General features: G+C 40.9%; 1 protein-coding gene across 1 annotated transcript in view; it reads left to right on the top strand.

Moving 5' to 3' along the window:
* Positions 1-15,885, top strand: part of LOC106148119 — a 34,938-nt gene that overhangs the window by 17,879 nt on the left and 1,174 nt on the right. The gene's annotated exons all lie outside the window — the stretch shown is intronic.

Below are 15,885 nucleotides of genomic sequence, written 5' to 3'. Positions count from 1 at the left end.
CGCCCCCTTTCCTCTTAAAGAGATGATGAAGCTGCCTGTACAGCACAGAAGGATAATAAAAACTTGTATCCCTTAAGCGGAATTCAGCCCAATGAACTGCGCAAACAGCAATACAGAAAACAAAGCTAGCAGGAAACGTTTGCACACGGCATCTGTTATGATCGCATAACCACGAGACAGCTGTTTAATCCCAACTGTTAACATAAGATCATTTGTGTGTTTGAAGAGCGATCCCATTTGGATTTTGTCTTTTATTTATTTATTTTCAAGCTTTTCCAAGAGTAAGGCTTTCTCAGCTGTAGGATGCAATTTGTGTCCCTGGCTTTTTCCACGTTCACCCACGGCTTCCGAAGGAGAGGGGTGGTGTGGTTTACTAACTATAAATACTCAGAGGGGAGAGAGGATGGCTGTGTGGTCTCTTAGCTGAGCAGGGCATGGCCCTTTCTCAACCTTTGGGACCTGCTTTCTGCTCCCCAGAACATTCGTAAACCATGCTGGTCAGATTATGGGAAAAGGCCCGCACATGAAACACATCTGGTGGTCTCGGCCAAATTCTGGGGCAGCCGAGTTTTCTCAGCACCACCCAAGATTGGAACCAAGCCCTACACAGTTCAGTTCCAAAATCTGAAAACAAAATCATTAAGACTCCCAGTTGCTTTGGAAGGGTCAGTGAAGGATGTCAGCAGTTTGGGTGGCCTCTCTGCTGCCCACACTGGGAGCCTGAGAGGACACCTAGGTAGCCTACGATGGTGAGGATTTCAGTCAGACTTTTAAATTTTTTTCCCCATTTACATCATAACTCACTGCCTGCAGGCCCCCAAATGCTCAGGAGAGAATACGCACGCTTTACTTTTGAACTGCTGCCAACGCGTCACACGGGTGCTGATGACAGTGACAAGCAGAGCAGAGCCGACCACGTGGTCCTTGTGTGAAAAGAGTTGGACATGGGAATTTGGACAAGCATTAACTTTGAAAGCTGCTTGAAATTAGCATTACATAAATCTTTCTTCATATCCTCTCTTGTAATATTTCATCCCAATGAATCCTCCATCTTGATTCTGACATGATAACAGCGTGTATCCTACTCTACCAAGTTTATCTTTTAGGGGCAAATACAAAGTCCGTCTAAGTAAGCTTGGATGTGAAGACCTAAAGCCTGACGCCAGCACAGGTCCTTTTCTAGGTCATATCGTTCTTACCAGTGTAAGAGTCCTTTCATTCCTCATTCATGTTCGGTTATTTTTTTAAAGAAAGATAAGTTTTTTAATAGCAAATTAGTATGTATTTGAAATGAAAAACATCACAGTAACAATTTGTGAATGACCTCTGAATTGCTCTTGAATACAGCAATCTGATTCTTTTTCGTGGCTCTATTTTGTCACAATTATTGCTTTATTCTCTAGCCCTATCCCCTTAAAGAAAGAGTAAAAGAGACCTCTATGATGTTAATTTTCTATGTACTAAAAAAAGCAGCGGCCATGTGCTGGGGCAGCAGTTAAATAATATTGACTATCAGTGGAAGAAAAAATTAAATATTTAGGTCAGCTATAGTGTGGTGTCTTATCAAAGTGAGATAAAATGCTTTTACCTTTTGCCTGACATTCTTTATCGCATGTAAAAAGCTTACATCCCATAGCAGGGAGGGTGAGTGACTGGTCTCTATAGATTATGAACATCCATCTTAATGCTCAGCTTCCCCCCAAAATCACCAGCATCTTCAATGGGAAAAAATCCTTTATCGACTGATTCATTTCCATGTTTTGTTTCTGGAGCTAGACAGGATGTCCTGTAAGGTGGCAAGAAGGGAGGGAAATTTGGTACTATCCGTGTCTGATTTGCCATTATTATTATTGTTGCTATTGCTACTTTCAAGCAGATAGTATCCACTGGTTTTCATATAGGATAGCCATTTGGGGTATTTTTTTTCTTCTGTCTTTCGCTTTCTATCCTCTTTTATGCAAGTGACTACTGACAAGATTTGGAAACAGTTTATAGTCCATAATTAAGAAACCATAGGATATGACAGTGATTCCTTCTGTCAAAACTAAATAATGAATAATTTTTCTGTACCTTGAGTTACTGAAGAAAACTTCCAGTGTAGCCTTTCATCTTATTGCTTTAAGTTGTGCAACAAGTTAAGGAAATAACTTGCACTGATTCTGGAAGAGGATCTCACTATCCGAGCTGCAGTGAAAAGTTCCAGAGCATGAGCAAGTGCACGGAAATTACAAGTAACTTTTCCATGCTCATTAGTCAGCTAAAACCAAGAAATAAATATGCTATTCTTTTGTGATCACCCCCAGCTACTGCTGCAACAGGAAACATCAATGTGGGGAAGGTGATCAGAGCAGACAGGAGCCCCAGTTGGAGGCTAACTGCTCACACACCCCCAACAGAGTTTAACCCCAGGGGAAAGAGCTCGAAGAATGAGTCACGCACACCTCCATCAGCTTAGAGACCAGCGACATCCTTTGTGCACAAAATATTATAAAAGTATTTTCCTAGATTCTTAGGCTTCACTGCATTTTTATCATATACAAAATGCTAAGTTCCAAGACAGTGTACACCTTTAAACAAAGCGTGAGGACTTTCTTATACGATACACTGCAGTGTTCCACAAAGCGGAAGATTTTGGCAAACAGTTATTCATCACTTATCATGATTTTAAAAACAAGAACATACGAAGTGAAAAGTTAGGTAGAAAGCAAACTGCTAGACACCAGCAAGGGGAGAAAAACGCTTGAGAAATTAACCAAATAAAAATTAAGCAAATCGAAATTAACTAAAGATTTCACTGCACAAGATAGTATTACAGGTGCTTATAGCTTACTCTTTGGGATGTAGTAGACCCCTGGTGTTGGTCTCCCTCTCTCACACTGGTCAACTTGAGGGTAAGAAACAAAAGCCTCAAGTTAGCAGACAATGAAGGTTACGGGTGGGCCACTAGTCTGCAGGTTTGGTGGGCCCCAAACTGCATTCCTTAGCAGTCCAGCCCATCCTTTCCTGACACAAGTATTTCTTCCTCTTCCCCAGGATACACGGGTTCTGCATCCACCCCACTTGCAGGCATCCACATTTCCTGGTTTTCCCTTGGTCTATGTCCTGTGACCTGCCTGGCTGCACCATTCAAGGTTCCAGCTCTGATTTTCCTAATCTGTATTTCCCTTCCAGATTAGGCTGCAGGCCAAAGGGAGTTGTTGTTTACCCATTATCTCTCCTGCTGATTATTCGTACTGTATCAGTTTTCCTTGTGACTCTTAGCAAAGAGCTCTGCTTGAGAATGTTTTCAACATCCTTCTGTGTAAGCCATAGCGGATAACACTGGAAGAACCACAGAACTTTACCTTCCGCATATTTGAAGGCTTGTATCTGATACAGGTTTTGAAATGAAAAACTGCTGACCGTCTCTTCTACATTGTTGGTGTGTTTTCCCTCATTCAGTCACCATCACACACAGTGGGCTGTCAAACCAACCGCATGTCAACATGGACTGGCCCTTAGTTGCCTCCGTAGAGCTCACTGAGTGTGGCTCAGCATAACATGAGGGTTCCATTGAGTTCTGCTCATTAGAAAAAAATCCAGAGGACATTTTACCCCTTGGGATATCCGTTGTTAGCTAGCTTGTTGGTTCCTTGATTTACTTTTTCTTTTTCTTTTTTAAATTAATTGATAAATTAATTGATAAATTAATTGATAAATTAAATCAATTGATAGAATTGATTGTTAATTTAGATATTGAAGGCAAGAAAGGCTCTTTTCACAACTGAGTCCAAGTATGTAAGTTTAATATAAAAAAAATAAGACTTTTCATTGAGGAGAATTAAAAACAAAAACCTCTTTGAAAAAAAGAGCTTCACTAAGCTTCTTATACAATCAAAAGAGAAAACTTATGCCCTCTGTGGTAGATGGACAACTGGTGGTCAACTTATAATCCCAGCTGAACTGAGTAAGCATGGTGCTGGGTGTGGGCGGCCCACCTGAGGACTGTTGCCAGCAGCATAAGAGGCAGACCTGGAGAAGTTAGGAGATTTGGGGCTGGATGCTGGTAGAAGCTATAAGGAGCTGTTGGTTCTGTTGGAGGAGTTTGTCATGCTGGCTTTCCTGATGAACTTGGCTGTTTTCATCCTCCAAGGAGCTCCGGACTTTGTTGTTGCTGATAATGGCTTTGGTTCACTTTGGGGAGCTCTGGTTCTCACTTTGAGTGTTGCTTCCTGTCTCCAGAAGGGAAGATGGTGCACTGCCAGTCTCTTGGAGAAGCTTGCTGCATTGGTTTCCCTGATGGGAACCTGGTTGTCTTCTTTCTCAGAGGAGCTCGGGACCTCAATGTCGCTGAGGATGGCTGTGGTATTTTTCAGGGGAGTGCTGGTCCTTATCTTGGGCATTCCTTCCTGGCTCCAGTGCAGATCTCTCAACCTGCTAGCACAGCTCCTCCATCCCTCTGGTAGAGACTTTCTAGCTTCTACCACTGACCTTGGGGCCTTCCCAGTGCAGACCCGTGAAACAGGTCTGCATGGGATGCTGTTGTGGGCTCTAGGCCTCCAGTTGGCCTCGTGGGAGACATTGTTATGGGCTCTAGGTCTTCAGCTGGATTCATGCAGGACACTGTCATGGGATCCAGGCCCTCAGCTGGATTCCTGGTCCGTAGTGTGTGGATAGATTTCCTGCATTTTCTTGTATTTGGTTCTTTGGGTGACTATTATAAATCACCTTATGAAATATGTGTCCTGCATTGTATTGTTCACCTTGCAAATAATACCCCAAACCAACACACCCTCCAATTCATGTTTTCTCACTCACTCAACAGCTGAACTGCAGGCATAATCCCAAAACCTTTTTTTAAATTATAGGGATGGTGGAAGGAAGCAAGTTCTGGGACAAAGTTTTCAAATTTTTGAAGTACTTATTTTGATTTGCACTTTGTTTTGCAGGTAAAGATATATAACTGAATACGTTTGAAAATAGAAGTTCTACCAAATAATGTTTTTCTTTCTTCTTTTTTTATTTTTTTATTTTTTTTGGACAGAGTTTCCCTGTGGCACCCAGGCTGCCCTCAAATTGTGTATAAAGCCAGTTTGTGATCTACCTGCCTCAACCTCTCGTGGCGTAGGATTAACTTTATGTGTCACCACACCTGGCCTAAAAATCTTTTACTAGCACACCTAGCTTGATTTTTATAGTACTTCTTTGTTTTGTGTTTTCTACATTTTCTATAAGGAGCTTGCATGTTATTTATAACAAACAAATTAGCGTATCAGACGTGATATTATAAAAACTATCTGGAACTGATTCATTTTGCAGTGGGCAATATGGAATGGAGGTGGCTTAAGGCCATCTTTGGAAAATACCATCCACCACAGAACTCGAAGGGTAGTACGTGGCATCTGATCACTTCCTCCCCTTCAAAAGCCATGTGTTAACTATTAGGGAATTTTCCTGTTCCGAGAACTTCTGTAAGTGTATCGGGCTGATTTGTAAGAACAGCATATTCACCTAATGATGAGCTCTCTTCCATGCCCCGCCCAGAGAAATGATTCCTTTCTTGTTGGAGGACTTGCACTTTCTGCAACTTGACTATCCCTCATTTCTCTAATGAGGTGGCAATAGAAGAAAGAATAGTTACTCCAAATTCTACTAAGTCAGGTATGTCCTCTCTACCATCCAGCCTTGTGTTGCGTCTTGCTTTATTTTTACTGTTTATATAGCTCAACAAAAAATCTGATCCCCATTTATCACTGAGTAAAACTGAGGCTTCAAAAGGACAGTTTGTATCCACAGTCAAAAAGTTAGGAAACGCACACATAAAATTTTAATGAAAGGTCTGGGAGTGAGTATAGCACGTGCAAAGCCCTGGGTTCCTTCCCCAGCCCAACACATAAACCAAAAAGTTAAATCCAGGTTCATATGATTTCCAAACCTACAGCTTTTCCTGTTTATCTCACCTCAAATCTATAATACCTTTGAGACTGCTGTCTGGGGATTCCCAGTGAGAATTAAGAGATTTTCTGACACCTGTCAAAGACCACCTCAGTTGAATTCAACAAACTCTATCTGGCACTCATTTAAAACAAACAAACTACAAAATCTTGAGGTATTACCAGACCTGCCTGTGGAAAAAAAAATAAACATTTTAAAATTATTTTCATGAGGCTGGGGATATGGCTCAGAGACACAAGCACCTGCCTGGCAAGTGCAAGGTCCTGAGTTTGATTCCCAGTCCCAAAAAATATAATTAAATAAAGATAAAATAAAATTATTTTCTTGAAGGTAGAGCCTTATCCTATTCTCTATTACATTTTGTCATTAGGGAAGAGGAAGGAATTTCAGGGTTCAATTTATTTTGGGGCAGGTATTCCCCATAAATCCTTTCATATACTACTCACAAAAAGCCAGTTTAGCCAAGTCCCACTTTAGAGGAAAGAATCAGAAAGATCAAGTAAGTTATTTAAAGCCATGCTGCCCACAAGCCACAAACTGGGATTTCAATTCAGGTTCTTCTGCTTTCACAACCCAGTTTGCCTCAAAATTTTTCAACTCAATTCTATTGATTTTTGGGCTCAAGTAATTCTTGATTGGATGAAGGTCTGTGACTGTAGGGGTTTTATCAGCCTCTCTACTGCTTGGTAGGTTCTGGTAGCACTTCTCAAAACCATGACCAAATTGTAATACCTAAAAATAATTCCAGAAGTCTCCTGACACCACAAACTACCCTTGAGGTGGGGAGCAGAACCCCTAGTTCTAGTATTTACATGAATCCAAACTGATCAATAAGGAGAAAAATAGTGAAGTAACTTGGTCCTTGAAACAGAGTCTACTTTAAGTCGGTCATTTATTGTTATCACTCTTGGACTGAGTTATAGACCTTGAACAATATAAATTGAATTTTAGGAGAGTTTTAAACCTAGGAGTCTCCTCAATGAATAGTTATACATCATATCTCCTAGAATAGGGGAGAAAAAATAGTAGCTGAGAAATATTAGGTTACCTTAAATCAGAAAAGATGCCGCAAAATTTCGGACTTTGTAGATTTCTATCCAACCTCAAAGAAAGAGGGCCTTTCCATATATATCCAATTAGATCTTGCAGCACTAGATAGAGGCTGTTTTTGCAGGGATTTTGAAACACATTTCCCACCTTAGGGTTAAGCCATGGACAGAAGAACATTTATTCAGAAAGAGTACAACAGCTGAGACATAAAAATATCACTATTGCTTTCCCTTTGGAAAGAGGCAATACTCAAGAAGAAGCATATCTCAGAATATGGGAAGCACTTGCTTCCTGCTATAACTGTGATAGATGCTTCCAAATAAAGAGGAATGGTGACATATAGCCCAGGTGAAAGAAAGCAGAAAGAAAGAAACCATTGCTTTTAGAACATTGCAAAAGAACATATGCCCTTCCCAGGTCACACCCACTTGTGGGGCTGGTCCTGCTCCTGGCCAGCCCACCTCAGAGGGGAGCAATAGCCAACTTTATCTCTGTGCAGACAGCAAAGTGGTGGCTCTTCCCGTGGGGTCTTTGGGCATTTCATATCTGTGTGGTTGTGGTTGGCCATGTCTGTATCATGCAAGGCCCTGACAATAAAGAGCCATTCACATTTCCCTCTGTGACCTGATCCCATCAACACTCTGGTACTGGAAAGACACCATCAATACTGTACATTCATTTTGTAGTGTGGAATGAAAGGTCTTTACAGGAAGTTCTTATCAATGGTCTCTAAAGCAGGGGGTCAGAGCTCTGCCCCGCTCCCCTGGAGTGGGAGCTGCCCACTCAAACAGGGACAGTTGAAGAGACTGCAAGGAGAAAGCATTTCTCAGTCCAGGGGCCATCTCAGATGACCTCCAGCCCCGTCCTAAGTGACGTGACTGAGCTGACCTCCAGCATGTTCAGGGCCTGTGGATAATGAACTTACAAGAAACCCCAAGAGAAGGGTTTGTGATAATAGTCAAGGAGGCTGGGGAAAAGGAAAATTTGGTAGTCAAGATACTGTCTCTCTTTCCAATTTTGATCTATTGTTCATCCTGGTGGGCGCAAAGCAGAGAAAATGATGTCCGTGTGCACGTGTATGCCACACCGTGCCCTTCACAAGGAAAACTGCACACCTGCAAATCCCCTGGCCCCAGGCAGGGAACCTGCTTTCCCTCCCGCCGGAGCTGCCCAGCCCTGTCCCCATGCCTGACCCCCATCCCTGACCCGCATCCCTGACCCCCAGCACCAAGACTCTTATTCTGTAAACTTGCTGGCTGAAGAAAAGTTAACTTGGCAGTCATCTTAAGTATTGACTATCTGTCTTGAGGGTGAGGGCTGTAAATTCTCTCTCCTAAGATCCAAGTCGATTTGTTATCAAATCAGGCATTGAGAAGCTGATTCATTGCTATTCAGCGCTATGCTGATTTATATGCAGAATGTAAAACAGATGCCTTATGTGATACATATTTATGGTGAGTGCTGTTCTAGGAAGATTTATTACGGATTCCTTTGTCGGGGTTTGCATGAGCAGAGCCATGATGACTTGTATTTCCTCTCAGCTGCCAATGGCAAACTCATTAAAAAGAGGTGTGACTATTAATATACATTGTAATACTGACAGGCTCTAATTTATAACACCCTGGCTGGTTGGAGTATTCTCCTGACTTGAGAGGTGGTTTCTACATTTCTTCCTCTGTAGCTAAATGCTACAAATAAAGATGTATACTCTCTCAACTCCCTCCCTCTCTCTCTCTCTCTCTCTCTCTCTCTCTCTCTCTCTCTCTCTCTCTCTCTCTCTCTCGGCTTTGTCTTTGCCAGTCATCTAAGTCAAGTCACAATCTGCTCAAAAAATACAGTGCTACAGTGATCTTTTTTTTCCCTTTCTTTCTTCCAGGTCAAATACGCCGGGGGTTTATAACTGCTCAGAGCTGCGCTTTAATGCCCTGTAAACACATGTTAACTGTGTTGTTCTCTGAGCTGGCACACTGTCTCTCTAGGCTGAATTAGCAAGGAAGAAATTTGGAGAAGCCCACATCAAGCGTTCTTGGCAGTGGCTTGTCTGACACGAGGCTCTAGAGTTGAAGAACATATGTTGCCCTATACAAGGGAATTGGAAATCCACTGCCCGAAGGGCAGCATCAGGGAAAGACACGTGACTAACCACAGGCATCTGCAACAGAAGGGGACAGTAAAGCGGGTGAAGGATGAAGGCAAAGGTACTGGTACCTGGAAGAAAGATGGGCACTGATTACAAACCTGGCACCTGGGGAGTGATCTGAAAGGAAGGCTTGGGAGGTGTTAGGCTAACGACATCAGACATACGGTACATGGAAAATAGCTTTTTTCCATCTTAAATTTTAGGAAAAAACAGTTGCTGGATAAAAAAAAAACAAAAAAAAAAACAAAAAAACCAGTGCATATACCAGTAAGTTTTATTTGACTGCTGGGAAACCCCCCCAAAGCACGTGGAGAAACAATGCCCAAAGTCACCATGCATACATGTGCTTTTAATGATTCCATGAAAAGATGCTTTAGGTAACATTCGCTGATACTGAATGTTAAATTCTAAGCAGACAGAAATAATATGTGTGGGGCTGGGGATTTAGCTCAGCGGTAAAAGCGCCTGCCTGGCAAGCGCAAGGTCGTGAGTTTGGTTCCTGGTACCGGAGAAAAAACCAAAAAAAAAAAAAAAAAAAGAAATAATATGTGTACTGCCATCTTTCCAAGCTATGGAAGCTGGGATGGGAAGTGAGCCTTTGTCACAAGTGCAACATTTGGGAGCACCAAATATCTAGAAATGGAGAGATAGAACATTTGAGTGCAGTATGTTAAAAATTCTAATACCAAGACAGGAACTCCAGGGTGAACAATAGATCAAAATTTGAAATAGGGACAGGATCTTGATTACCAAACTTTCCTTTTGCCCCAGCCTCCTTGACTATTATTACAAATCACTCTTACTGATCATTTCTTTCTTTAAGATGTTAGTAGTGCTCCCATCCTTCACTCTACCCCAGTAACAGTGAGGAAAACATACTCTCCTCCTCTCAGAAGCACTCACTGCATAGAGTCTGTTACTTAGGAAGAAACCATTTAGCAGTGGCTAAAGGGGACTGTCAAAGTAATGTTTTGACATCCCGTAAATGCGTTCAAATATACGGCCTCTCATTATGACTTTCAAAATCAGTACGTTGACCCTGTATACCTGCACGTTCTAAATATGTCCATTCAACTAACTCAAACTGAAGAGGATCAGAAACAAATTGCATCTGTACTCAACAAATACAGATTTTTATTTGTCTTCACTGCCTAAAGAACACCGTATAACAACTGTATGCATAGCACTTACATCACATTAGGTGTTATAAGTCATCTAGAGATAACTTAAAGTGTACAGAACCATATAAGTAGCAGTTATTGTTGATACTGTGTCATTTTATATAAGATACTTGAGCAGCTTTAGATTTTAGTATCCTCAGGATTCTTAGAAAAAGCACCCCAAGGATACCAATGAGAGAAAACTATGCACCTTAAAGTCAACAGATTATTTGCAAGTTGGAGTTGATAGTCTTTATTTGCAAATTACTGGGGCTTTAAAATGATTATGGGCTAGACATGGAAGCACATGCCTGTGATCCCAGTATTTGGGAAGCTGAGGCAGGAGGATTGCCGCAAGTTCGAGATCAGCCTGAGCTGCAAATTAAGTTGAAGGCCAGGCTGAGCTAGTGAGACACTGTCTGAAAAAGACCAAAAAAAAAAAAAAAAAAAAAACAAAACCCATAAATAAAATGATTATAATTCTGTCTATATATTTTGCATTTCATCTACATGTTCATACATAGTTCTAGAAGTTGCCTGTGGGCATCCTGGAGGTGCAACCCATAGCCTGTAAGGAAATACATATATAATCCATGCTTATGTAACATGCATAAAAGAAGAAACAAAGAGAAAGAAGGAAGAAAGGAAGGGAAGGAAAGGGGAAAGGGGAGTAAAGGTAAAGACAGTTATCACAATCTCATTTAACGATATCCAGCTAGAGTTACCAGTGTTACTATGCCATGACACCAGTCAGAGGGAGACCCTAGACTTTTAGGACTGGAGATTGTTTTCTCTTTCGTGGTACTGGTGACTGCATCCAGGGCCTTTGCACTGAGCTACATCCTGAGTCCTTTTATATTTTATAGTTTGAAACGCAGTCTCATTAAGTCCTTAAATTGCCCAGACTGGACCCAAACCTGGAATCTTTCTGCCTCAGCCTCCTGGAATGCTAGGGTTACAGGCACACGCCAACATGCCAGCCAGTTACAGCATTTTGAGTTGCTTTCAGACAGCTGAATTCTGTCGTGAAGACAAAGAAAGGCTACAATCCTGCCACACACCAAAAAAGACGTTCTATATTTTCTCTGATACAAAAATATTGCCATCTGACATCTCCCAGATATGAACAGTTTTTGCCGGTGTGAACAAAGATGAAAAACTTTTCCTCTAATTAAACTCCCATGAGACTTGAGATGTTTTGCTGAGCTCTTTTTCAAAGAATCCTTTTCTCTACCCATCTCTCCTCCCGTTCCAGTTTCCAGTTTCCACACCCCCACTTAAGATCTTCCAAATGCCAGAGACCTCTGTCAAACGTCGGAATTAGAGAACAAGACCAGAAGAAAAGAAGTGATGTATCTTTGTTCCAGTGTGGACAATGTAGTTCCCTGGAGCAATTTTTATAGATAAGCATGAAACTGATATGTTTATATCTTCCCAATAATGAAAGCTGTCTCGTGGATTCATATTTTCTGAGACCATGCCTTTGGAGTAAAACGTTTTCCTTTTAAGTTAAAATAAATAAACAACAGCAAGCATTCTTTTAAAAAAAATACTATTGATTACTCATGGTCACTGTAGCCTAGTATTCTTCTTGAATAAGTACATGGTCATGTCATTTCAATGCTCAAGTCATGCACCATGCCTGAAGGACCAGTCTGAAAAGAGGGGGCCTTCCAAAGACTCCTGAAATGTAATGTCATGGTTAAAAGTGCTCAGGGAAATGTAAAACTGTGACTAGAAATCAAATATGGTGCAGACAAAACCACTCTTTGGTCCAAGAAGTGATCACATGTTGACAGCTGGAATTTCCATGGCTGCTGGTTCAATAAACTAGCGCCTTGCCTGCATTCCAACGTCAGCCATGCAGTAGTGGCACAGAAGCAGGCTGACACGATACACATGGCACAGCTGTCCTACCATGCCCCTGAGCCCCTCCTCCTCTTCCTGCTCAACTCTTTCCTCTTCTTTCACTGCAGGATTTGCCTTGCGCAAGATCTACGTACACACCCCCATGTTGGTACCTCTATTCCCCATGTAGTGTTCAATTTCCTGTGCCTTCATCCAGGATAGGAATTCTGCATTAAAGATGAAAAACAAACAAACAAACCAAAATACAAGACAGGATGAAAGCTCAAACAACTCCTTTCCACTTTGTAGTCAGCAGGGAAAAAAAGCTGTATGTGATCAACGTTCCCCACCTCCAAACTGTGTCATGTAGTCATGGCAAACCCGTCCTCCACCTAGGCTGTATGTACATGGCTTGCTTTGTGAACTTCAGCACAAAGGGACAGTGACCTATGCGATAACCACTGCTATAATTAGTGCGAATTGTTTTTATTGCCTAATGTACAAAAATAGCCATCTGAGAAGCGATAGAAAGTTCCACAATAACTAAGTGTGTCTGTTCAATGCTGTCTTTGAACATGTGTGTGCGTGTGTGTATTTTGATAATTTTAGCAACACAATACACTTCTTGGTTAACAGCTTCTGTTAAGTAGTTCCAGAATTTTCCCAGGAGCAATGCTGCCTTAGAAAAAAATGTCTGTTTATAGTAGTGGGATATATTGTTTAGCAGAGCACAGCGAGAGCATAAAACATGCAAGAAATGATGCTTTGACTTACAGAACAGTCCATTCAGTATAGAAATGTTCCTGTTTCAAATACACACTTAGCCAGTGTGGTGGAAGCTCCTGTCCTCCCAGTTGTACAGGTCGGTTGACCCAAGAGTCCAGAACCAGTATGGGCAATACAGAAATACCCTGGCTCTTGAAATGAATAAATAAAAATTTATATTTTTTTGATTATGAAAAAACTTGTTAGTAATTTCCACACTACACGATGTCCTTAAAATATGAGAAAATTTTTTATTTAAAGGCATTTTATTATGTAGTAATCATCAAACTTTAATCTCTACCACTAGGGGGCAGAAGGAAGTTCTTTTCTAAACTGCTAGGCAATCAACCATCACATCATTGTAACATTGAAGGCACTTCAAAAAGACTCAGATGTTTAACTATTGTGCTAGTGATCATACATTCATATTGGGCTGCAGGCCAAGAGAAAAGAAAAGAAAAAGCCAGCGACTCGCAGCTGAAAAACTATAAACTGGTGAATTTTACCTCAGAGCAAAACTATCTTCAGTGACAAATTTCAAAGGCCATATGTATGCGATTTTCATGAAAAGCAGACGACCCTAAATTTCTTTGTTTAACTGGAAGCGATCGTCTTCACAGAACAAGCAGGTTCTTTTCTTCCATTCCCCTTGTTTATTGTGCTGTGAAAAAAATTCACTTTCCTTTCTAGTACTACAATCAGGATTCTGGGAATGCTGCTTCATGCCAAAGGGTATTTCATTAACACTGCCACCGCAGCATCCTCAAGGACTCCACCTCCAGCACAACCTTACTGAGGGGGAACGTTTAGAGTATTCTGATAAAGTAAGGTGGCTTGTGTGGTTTTTTTTTTTCTTTTAAATGAAACCCTCCACTTCAACCCTAATTCTATGGTAATTTCAACACAAAGCTATGTTCCCAGTCAAATTTTCCCAGGACAAGACATTATGATTTTTTTTCCACGCAGTTAAAATACTAAAAAGGATGAGCCAGTAGGGTCATTGCCAACATTATTTTTAACAAAAATAGAGTTTTGACCCCTGGGACTTATTTTTTTGGACTTGATAGCCAGAAACTTCTATTTGCATTTCAACATCCATAGCTAAAGAGTTTGAATATAGTTTAGGATATTCTAAAAAATGAAAAAAAAAAAAAACTTCATCAAAACACAATCACTGGCAAATTTCCTAGGTTAATAAACTTAATGGATATTTTGGGGATTACGGGCAGGGTCTGTTAGCTGGACATGTGGAAAGTTTGTGAACTCAAGTTCCAGTTACTTTTTCATTCCCCTTAAAAATAGGTGATTTTAGAATAGTGCTTTCGTTCGTGAAATCGTGATCCCGAGAAAGCTGAAAAAGCCCCCAGGGTGAGGCTGGTTTTGACATTTTTCCTGGTCCCCAGCTTGTTTGAAGCATAAAACAGTTTTGTAAATAGAGATAGCGCCAACAGGAGGCACATCCTCCTTCCTACATCAGGAGTGTCACTTGATATGTATCAATATTTCCTGTCAGTGCCAACAAAGCAAAATCTTGGGCCTTATGGTATCCTTAGACGGCTAAATATTGTTTGCTTAAGTCAGCGCGTTCCAGCCCTTTTATGCGTCCTGACAGTTGACTGGAGAAGTCCCACTAACTTTCTTAAACTGTGCAGTCATCCGTTTGGCGGCCGGCTCCGAGGGTTCCACATGAAATCCTCTTTAGATAAATTCATACTCACACAGGGTGATTAGCCTTGCAGCATGGTTGCCTCACTTGTCTTTAAAAGCTAAAGTTCTGTCATCAGGGTGAATTCGGGTTTGTCTCCTTATTAACTACCTCTTCTGCAGCCTCAAAGCTTTAAACTGGTAGGGAAGATGTGACCAGACAAAAAGAAAGAAAAAAAAAAAGAAAGGAAGGAAGAAAGAAAGAAAAAAGAAAAGCAGGCAACTTTTTTTCCATCCCCAAAGATGACAGGCTGAAGTTGACAACCTAATCCTTCAGGCTTGTCTTACTTACTGAAAGGCTCAAGTAATGTCAAAGGAACCATCTGATAATGGTCTTCATGCCAAACCTAACAGCTTTATTGCAACAAGAAACTTTCACATTAGATTTCCATGTGTTTTCTCTCCGCACTCCTCCTTAACTTTAACAGGGCCCCCCTTTTTTTTCTTTCCAAAGAAAGATAAGTCTTCCCTGCTGTAAAAATCAAATAGAAACTGCCAGAGAGGACCAGCTGGGATACAGTCAAATGAGTGGATTATTATTACCTTGGGGACATTAAAAATCAAGTTTGTTATTGGCAGTCCCTAGTTCTGTAAGAGTTGTTAATAGCTAAAATGTAGAGTGTTTGTTCATCAACAGAATGTTGTTTTCTTAGGGGGGTAACTGCAATTTGTCTCTTTTACTTTGCTACTGCTGCCTGCCAGTGAGTTTATCTCTAATTTTAGCTGTTTTTAGAGTAAGAAAGAAAGCTGGTTTTCACAGAAACATAAAGAATACTTTTCTTTGGATCTGGATTGGTGACCTAAGAGAGGAGGTGAGTGGATTAGGAGTTTCAACTCCACTAAGAAATCTTTTAGAAAGTGATATCCATTTGTTAAGCACACTTGAGAATATAATAAATACAGACATTGTAATATACAGCAAGGAGGCCACTCATTTCTTAGTCTCTGGGTGTTATATAGAGACTGTTCTCAGTGACATGCGGATCCTCCTGTGCTTACACTTTGTGATATTCTTGCGGGACAGTTTTACATTTTGAAGCTAAACAATTCATTTAAGAACCTGAACCTAAGTCCTAGGAGTTTTGTTTTGGTTTTATTTGAGGTTATTTCTCCAAGTTCTGAGACCACTTTAAAGCAAAACAAAAAGGCAGGCAACAATCTTGTAAGGAGAGGAACTCAGAGTAAATAAATAGTCTTTTCCTGTGAAGTGAAATAGTTCCCTAAGGTAAGTTGCTTTTCCAAGGGAATGACATGCGTCTAATAGCTGAATAGCAGACATTTGCT

This window comes from Chinchilla lanigera, unplaced genomic scaffold, assembly GCF_000276665.1.
Source record: "Chinchilla lanigera isolate Chin_1 unplaced genomic scaffold, ChiLan1.0 scaffold00015, whole genome shotgun sequence".
NCBI lineage: Eukaryota > Metazoa > Chordata > Mammalia > Rodentia > Chinchillidae > Chinchilla > Chinchilla lanigera.
This window is presented reverse-complemented; position numbering and strand designations above follow the sequence as displayed.